This window comes from Cucurbita moschata, unplaced genomic scaffold (assembly GCF_002738365.1).
Source record: "Cucurbita moschata cultivar Rifu unplaced genomic scaffold, Cmos_1.0 Cmo_Scf00092, whole genome shotgun sequence".
NCBI lineage: Eukaryota > Viridiplantae > Streptophyta > Magnoliopsida > Cucurbitales > Cucurbitaceae > Cucurbita > Cucurbita moschata.
The window spans coordinates 270,690-279,870 of record NW_019268608.1 but is presented as its reverse complement, the minus strand read 5'-3'; the positions used below and the strand labels follow the sequence as shown (position 1 = coordinate 279,870).

The window sequence follows — 9,181 nt, the reverse complement described above, 5'->3', positions numbered from 1 at the left end:
ATTACGTGTCTTATATCCTTCAAGATATCAGGCACATTTACAAATGTCTTGATGAGTGTCTTCAAAATAATACAAAGTCTTGATTTGTAAGGGATATCTCTACAACAAAAAAAAAAAAAAAAAAAAAAAATCAAATCATTAGTCAAATAAACTCTCTACTTAAGTCTTATTGACCCAAGGGCAGATCTCATAATGAAACGTGACGCATCAAATATCAGATATGGAGGTATCTAAAATTGTCAAAGAGGACAAAGAATCAATTATCATATTTCATTCAAAAGCCTCCAATAATACCATACAAATTACAAAATAGTAAAAAAAAAAAAAGTATTATTTCCATTGTACGGTGTGTACACAAATTTTAAAGAAAATTGAATTAAAAAAACTATTAAAATCTATTGGAGAGTAAAATTTAGTTTTAGAAAAAAAAAAAAGGAATAATCTTGTTTCAAACAAAAAATAATTTTGCTAGATAGAAGTAAATTTTGTTGTGGTTTGATTTTAAAATTCTACCTATAAAAAAAGTTGAAAACACCTTGGGAGATTACCTATGGGAGAGTTTCTAACAAAGTCTCTCTTCTCCCCTCTGTCTTCTCAAACTCATACTAATCCAACCAATTATTTGCATGGACTCAAAAGTTCAATTACATCTAAAAGAAGTTGAAAACACCTTGTGAAAGTCTGTAAGGATACTACTACCTCTAGCTTTGCAAAATCCAGCGTTGTTGAAGCTTATCAAAATCGCTGCAAAAATAAAGTTTAACAGGTGGTTCTATGATGTAGTGGTTAGCACTTTCGACTTTGAATCTAACGACCTATGTTTAATTCCCAATAGGTAATCCACCAATTTATACAAAGTTGGTCCATAGCCGATTCGGTAGGGTCACTTTTGGACCGATAATCTGTAGAAGGGGTCACTAAGGTTGATATCATACAAAATGGGTCCATAGCTCAATGTTAAAGCATTTGATTGCAGATCAAGAGGTCACCAATTCGAACCTAGTTGGGCCCTTCTATCTTGGATAGAAATTTGTTACACTTTTTGGACCGACACTATGTCTAAGGGGTCACTAAGGTTAAAATCCTATAAAATGGATCCATGGCTCTGTGGTAGAGAATTTGACCAGTCACCCGTTTGAACTTGGTTGGACCCTTATAGACACTTTTTACACTTTTGGACTGACACTCTAGAAGGGGTCACTAAGGTCGAAATCATGCAAAATGGGTCCATAGCTTAGTGGTAGAGATTTTGACTGCAGATTAAGAGGTCACCAGTTTGAATCTGGTTGGGCCCTTTTATTTTGGACAGGCACTTTGTTCGATTTACTACCGACCATCAATTTACTCCCGACCACCGATTGTCTAAAGGAAAAGAAATAAGAATAATTACCGATTCCAAACCTTATTCCAAAGTCCTCCACAACATAGAACCATGTACTTAGAACCCGATGTCCACTATTCTCGTTATTCTTTTCAACTACGAACATTCCTCCATTCTGCACTACTAGGATATTGACATCCTTAATTGGTACTTATTCCTCCATTCTGCACTACTAGGATATTGACATCCTTAATTGGTACTAAAGGCAACCCTTCCATACGGCTCATTCTAACACCTTTGGTAAATAGTTTCAAGAGACATTGTTAGGCCGATTTTTGTCCATTAGAATAGATTGGAATTAAATTCTTTATAGTTCGAGATAATAGTTGTATTTTTTAAGTCATTGAGACTAGTATTACTAGTACTTGTTAGTATATTTGAGACTCATCCCTACCACCTGAAGTTTCTTTGATATTGTAGTTGGATCTATGAGACTCATCCCTCATATGTGAAAGAGTAGTTATATCCAACATTCTTACTTGTGTGCCTCAATACTCTCAACAAATGGATCACTTGATCTATTCTACTCTACTTTACTTCCTCTTAATAACCTTGTGGTATTGACACAACTCATATTAATGATAATCATCACTTACATCCAAAACCAGAGTATAGTGGTCGACTATCGTCAAGGACCCATTCACCATTTCCATTCCTACCGATGGAAAAGTTTTATTACATTCATTTCTTTCTCCTTTCTAACTTCTTCAGTCTCACATTAAACTTTTTTTTATTTTAAAAAAAAAAATTAAACGTGAAAAGGGAGAAAGAAAGAAAAAAGAAAACCCTTAATTTTGAAAGCTTATCAAATAATCTTTGACCGATGTAAAGAAAGCTTGAGAATAATTTATTCTCATGTCCCTCTTTGACACTTGTTGGATATATATCCGCCCTTCACATGTCGTATCATAATCATATCATATCGTAAAAACTTTGTGGTTATATCCTTCCCTAATTTATCATAGTCTTATCGTCCTTAGACATATCATAGTTGTGTTGTTACCTGAACGTACCTTAGTCATAACGTTACAGGAAAGTATCGTAACGCTATCGTTCTATCAATCTATCATAATCCTATGTCTTTCTACCCATAACCTAATCGTATTGTTTTACGAATCCATCGTGACCATATCGTTTTTATCAATCTGTCATACCCATAGCACTTTGATACGTAATCAAACCATAACGTTTCATGAACATGTCTTACTCCTATCGTTACATTACGTTTAGTGCATCCTCCTCGTATCCTATCTCAAATATACCATTGAACACATGGTACCGTAAGTATTATCATACAATTCACATATTATAACATATCATAAGCATATCGATATATATATGACACTTCCAGAACCACAGGCATAGTTAACATCAAATATAACCATACAGATGGTAAGACCACCTACCTGATTAGCTTAGGCTGGTGTCTCCAATTTATCCTTAAGAAAGTTTGATTCGTCCTTTGTATTAAAGTCAACCTATATGAACATGACATCAATTTCAATCATTTCTCTAAATTTTATGATGCTCTAGTGTTAGATTTCATTGGAATATTGCATGAGTAAAGTCTTTGAAATGTTTATATATCAAAACTATTTTAACACTTCCAAATCTTGATTTTTGGCTTTTTTTTTTTTAATTATGTTAGCAATGAGCCAATTTAGTCAATTCATTTTTTTTTTAATTTATGTTAGTCATTACTTTTGGTTAATTTAATCTATTTTATTTATTTTATTTTTTTGCTATTGATTTATTTTATTTATTTATTATTATTATTATTATTTTGCTATTGATGACTATCTTTCTAAAACATACTAAATAATTGGTTAAAAGAGGATATGGGATATAACTTAAGGATAAATCTCTTTCCATATGAGAATAACTCATTCTCATTGTCCATCTTTGGTACCATGTACTAAATTAAGGATTTTATTTCTCTTTGGTCAAAACCATCCTTAAAGCACAAAATTGAAGTTGTTGTTAGTCAATTATAATATTTGACATGCTAGTTTTCAAACTACTTTAAATGGGTGTAAAGAAAGCATGAGAATAACTTAGTGTCACTAATTTGACACGTGTTGGGCATGTACTGAACACTTGTTAATACAATGGATATATTACAAATTTATAATCCATCGTATCAGACACTTGACTTTGAATATATTTTGAGAGTGAACCGTACATTAAGCTTTTTTTTAAGTATACAAATATATAAACTTATTTATATGAATTTATTTATAATATAAAATTGATAAATTTTTTGAAATAATTCTTTTTAATTAATATATCATTGTCACATCGGTGTCCTAGTTTTTTAAGAATGACATGTTACTGTTACGAACACAAAAAGAAAACTGCAAAGATCAGAAGAATTGTGAGAAATCTCTCATCCAATTGATGAATGACTAAATCAAATCTAATTCAAATAACTAGATCAAATCTAATCCAAATAACACAATCAAATCTAATGCTAACAATTCCTCCCTTAAACTAAACACGAATAGTAATCAGTTTATATCTACGACCTCATACTAAACATCCACCAGGTAACTTCATCAATTCCCATGTGCCATTTCTGTTTATTGCTCCAAATCCATGGCTTGCCTCCATTTCTCACTCTTCAATGCTTCTTTAAATTTTACAAAGTTTGCAAGTTCAGTAGCGGTAAACATGGCTGAGTTTCATCATCTTCTTTACAAAAAAACTTCTCATATTGCATAGTCTCTCATCCATACTGTTTTATCAACATCTTCCCAAAAATCTTCTCCTATTGAATAGTCTCTCATCCTGACTGGTGGTCTCTTATTCCTTGCCTTATTTGAGCTAGGAGAGCTTGCTTCAGCCAAAGAGCCAGATGAAATATTTTCCTCTACAGTATTTTCATCTGCCGCTTCTATATCATTATTTTCATCTGCAGCTTCTATATCATAGAGTCTATAAGCTTTTGACTCTTCACTAACTCCCATCAAAACATAACTCAAACTCTTATCATCTAGCCTAGTTCTCTGAGCTGCCTCCTCCTTTTGTCTCTAAATCAACTCGAGCTCACAATGTTGTTCTTCTTCCTTCCGCTGCAGCTCTAGAACTAATCGTCGCTGTGCTTTTTCTTCCCATCTTCTATTCTCTTCCAGCATTTTATCTTGCTCTTCTCTCTCTTTTCGTGCTTGTTCTTCTTTCTCTTTCTCAAGCTGCACATCAACATTATCAAACAACTTCGTGCGACCTTTTTCTATTCAACTCTGTATTTCTAATTTAGTCTCTACAGAGTTTAACCTTTCTTCAACCTTCTTCTGAATTGATTAGTTCTTCCATCCTCCTAGTTGCATCTTCATCTGACTTCTTCAACTCTGCTTCACGCCTTTTCTTCTCTTCTTCCTCTTTCTTAAGCTTCTCTATTGAATGATTCTGATCGGTGGATGCACGACTAGGACTAGAACTGGACAATTTGGGGAAAGAAGATAACGAGCAAGACCTACTTCTGCGTTGGCAGTTGAGGGAACTTGAACGGCTGCTTCTCTTGGAATGGGTAGTGGAATGATAGGGGGAAGGACTTGGGTCCCTTCTGCTTCTCTGGCTATGGCGATAGAAATTGGAGCGGGAAGTGTACGATAGAGACCTTGAACCACTTCTCCCCATAAGTTTCAATTGAGTCTGAACGGCTGCTACATGCTGCGATATAGCATGCAATACGAAATACGAACATTCAATTCAAAGACATCTTTGTCTTCATGATTAAGCCTCTCTCAGAATGAAACACCTTGCTTGTTCCATTTTGAAACAAAAAGGTAACCCCCTTTGTTTGCAATTTACCACTACTCAACAAATTGTTCCTCAAGTCTTGCACATAGAACACTCCTGTGATTATCATTATGATTCCATTCACTTCCAACCGTACATTACCTTTTCCGGTTACAACCATGCTTGAGTTGGTTCCCAGCTTCACTAAATCTTTGAAACTTCCATCAAAATCTAAAAAATATTCCTTCTTCCCACACATATGATTGCTACATCCCGAGTCAAGGAACCACATATCTTCTCTATTGGCCTTATTCATATTCACGTAAGCCATCGACGACATCTCTTCTCGATTCTCTACATAGTTTGTCTCCTTCTCCTTGCTTTGACATTCCCATTGAAAATGTCCTAGCTTGTGACAGTTATAGTACTCCACTGTGGCCTTGTTGAAGGTTTGTCTGCCTCGTCTGGAATTGCTTTGACATTCCCATTGAAAATGTCCTAGCTTGTGACAGTTATACCACTCCACTATGGCCTTGTTGAAGGTTTGTCTGCCTCATCCCCTTCCTCTGTCTCTAAAGCTTCCACGACCTTGGCAACTTCCTCCAGCAGACTGCACAACTGGACTCTCCATTGACATAGTTTTATTATGACACACGTAGAAGACTGTTATTTCTAGTTTTAACTAGTTTAGAGCATGACTCTAATACCAAAATGTTAGGAACAGAAAAAGAAAACTGGAAAGATCACAAGAATTGGGAGAAATCTCTCATCCAATTGAAGAATGACTAAATCAAATCTAATTCAAATAACTAGATCAAATCTAATCCAAATAACTCGATCAAATCCAATTCTAACAGTTACCATATCTATTTGGTATCATATTTATGTCTCGTATCTATATCTCATTTTTATTTTTGTGACTCTGAAATATTTTGCTTTTATAAATATTTCTTCACGAAAATAAGTTTAATTTATGTTGAGATGAAGAATCAAAATTGACACTCAAAGGACGTTGATACTTGGGACTTTGATTCCTGTGTGAAGCTTGCCTCTTGCAATTACTTGGGTAGAGAATGTGTTTCACCTAAAATTCACTCAAGAAAAATAATCAAATAACGAACCATATTTGAGACAGGATAACTTTTTTTTTTTAATCCTTGAGAAATAAGAAAGAATAAAAATCAAAACATGGCATGAATGACATTTTCTTGAATCTTTGTTTTGTTCTCCTAAATGTATTATTTTATTTTATTTAATAAAACTCCATCCAAACTTCTACTCATAAATTTTTAATATGTAAGAAAATACACGTACAAAATGTATATACTATTGGTAATACACTAGTCTCGGTTGTTTGACTAAAACAATGCAACCATTGTCCAAACTAAAGAATTTGATTCGAAGCTATCTCCTAATAGAGGAAGGCTCAATTAGACTTTGTTGTAAGATTCGACCCTATCAACTTTAATAGCGTTCTCCAACTATAAATATTGAACTCTAAAGTATTGACGAGCAAAGTAAGGATGTTAATGATGAAGAAGTGCAAGCTGTTGGAAGGTTTTCTGTGGAAAATTTCAGAGGTGGTAGATATAATTTACAAGTGTCTTATCTTTTGCTACCGCCATCCTATAAGCTCTTATCTTTTGAGGAATTCATCAAATTCCCTCTCCAGAAGTAGCATTATAACTACTAGATTGCTTTCGAGGAATTCATCAAACATTACTCTCCTTTATTTATAACTACTGGATTGCTTTCTAGGAATTCATCAAATTCCCTCTCTATATGTGCTTGTGGGACATTACTCTCCTTTATCTATAAGAATGGCATAGCCATAATGACAGGGACATTACTCTGACAGGGACATTACTCTCCTTTATTTATGGGACATTACTCTCCTTTATCTATAAGAATGGCATAGCCATAATGACAGGGACATTACTCTCCTTTATTTATAACTACTGGATTGCTTTCTAGGAATTCATCAAATTCCCTCTCTATATGTGCTTGTGGGACATTACTCTCCTTTATCTATAAGAATGGCATAGCCATAATGACATAATAATCCTTATATAAGTATCTTTTCGTTTTCTCTCGAACGCACCTTATACATAACATGTTAAATTAACTCATACTTCAAAAAATAATTTCTCTCTTTTGGAGATGCAAGGTATCGATCCCCATACCTCTCGCATGCTAAGCGAGTGCACTACCAGTTGAGTTACATCCCCACAATTTTTGCATCACAAAACCTTAAATTTCCCGTCATTAATAATAGTGAAAATGAAGAAATATTACTACCCAACATGTCATGAATAAGGAAAAATTGAAAAGAAATAATATATTTAATAATATATAGTCTTATTTTTTGAGGTACAGGGTATCGATCCCGATTGCTCTACCATCTGAGCTACATCCACATGATGTTTACATCATAAAACCCTAAATGTCCCATCATCAATAATAGTGAAAATAAAAAAATATCAAAATATTAATAACAAATAGTTTGGTTTGGTGATGTGGGGCATCGATAATTTTGAAAATGAAAAAATATAAATATAATAACAAATTAAATACTTTCTTTTGGAGATGCCGGTTACCAATTCCCGTACAACTCGCATGCAAAGCGAGCACTCTACCATCTAAGCTACATCTCCACAATTTTTATGTCACAAAACCCTAAACGTCTCATCATGAATAATAGTGAAAATGAAAAAATATCGCTACTCATTATGTCATAAATAAGGAAATATTGAATAGAAATAAAATAGTAATAACGAACTGTTTCTTTTGGAGATGCAAGGTATCGATCCCCGTATATCTCTCGCATGCTACATTCCCACGATTTTACATCAAACTTCCCGTCATCAATGATATTGAAAATGAAAAACTATCCCCGCTCATTATGTCGTAAATAAGGAAACATTTAAAAGAACTAATATATTTAGTAATCGTTTCCTTTGTTGATGCATGGTATCGATCCCAGTACTTCTCACATGGGATGCAAACACTCTACCATCGTTTCCTTTGTTGATGCATGGTATCGATCCCAGTACTTCTCACATGGGATGCAAACACTCTACCATCGTTTCCTTTGTTGATGCATGGTATCGATCCCAGTACTTCTCACATGGGATGCAAACACTCTACCATCTAAGCTATATCCTCAAGATTCTTATGTCACAAAATCTTAAACATCTCGTCATCAATAATAATGAAAATAAAAAAAATAACGCTATTCATTATGTCATTAAATAAGAAAAAATTAAATAGAAATAAAATAGTAATAACGAATAGTTTCCTTTAGAGATATGGGGTATCAATTCAATCCTCGTACCTCTCGCATGCTAAGCAAGCAATCTACCATCTAAGCTACATTCCCACAATACTTATATCAGAAAACCCTAAATGTCCCATCATCAATTCTAGTGAAAATGAAAAAAAATATCTCCGCTAATTATGTCATAAATAAGGAAAGGTTGAATAGAAGTAAAATATTAATAACAAATAGTTTCTTTTGGAAAGATGTAATAGAAATAAAATATTAATAACATAGTTTACATATGTGTCACTTGTGTTATTTTAACGTATTTATTTACTTGGTAAACGTCTTTCATACTACAATCTCTTGAAGGGGCATTTTGAGAATCGAACTTTCATACCACTAGACCAAATGCCCTTGTTATACCACTTGAAATGTATGTATGAAGCCTTAGGCCTAGGTATTAAGGTCGTATTTTGTCGTATTGCAGGGAACACGTGAAGTCCTCGGATGTAGAATTTGTCTTGGAGATAAAGCCTTGGGATGGGATGTTAAGAAAGACTATGAGTATTAAGAGCATGATGGTAAGTATAAAATGTCGAATATGAAGTTAGGTTGATTTTGAATATGAAGTCTTTTCTTGAACACCCAATATTTTTAAATTCTACTCAAATATATTTTTTTCTTAGTAGTTGGAGGGCTATAAAACGAAAAGTTGAATTGTTATAATATACCAGGGTTATCAAATAAACCAACAACCCAACAAAAGAAACAAACTAATCAATTTTGGTTGGATTGATTCG

General features: G+C 33.7%; 1 non-coding gene across 1 annotated transcript; it reads left to right on the top strand.

Moving 5' to 3' along the window:
• The first annotated feature begins 1,223 nt into the window (after window positions 1-1,223).
• Window positions 1,224-1,295, top strand: TRNAC-GCA. Its single transcript has one exon. It is a non-coding gene; the product is annotated as a tRNA-Cys (tRNA).
• Window positions 1,296-9,181: the final 7,886 nt, after the last annotated feature.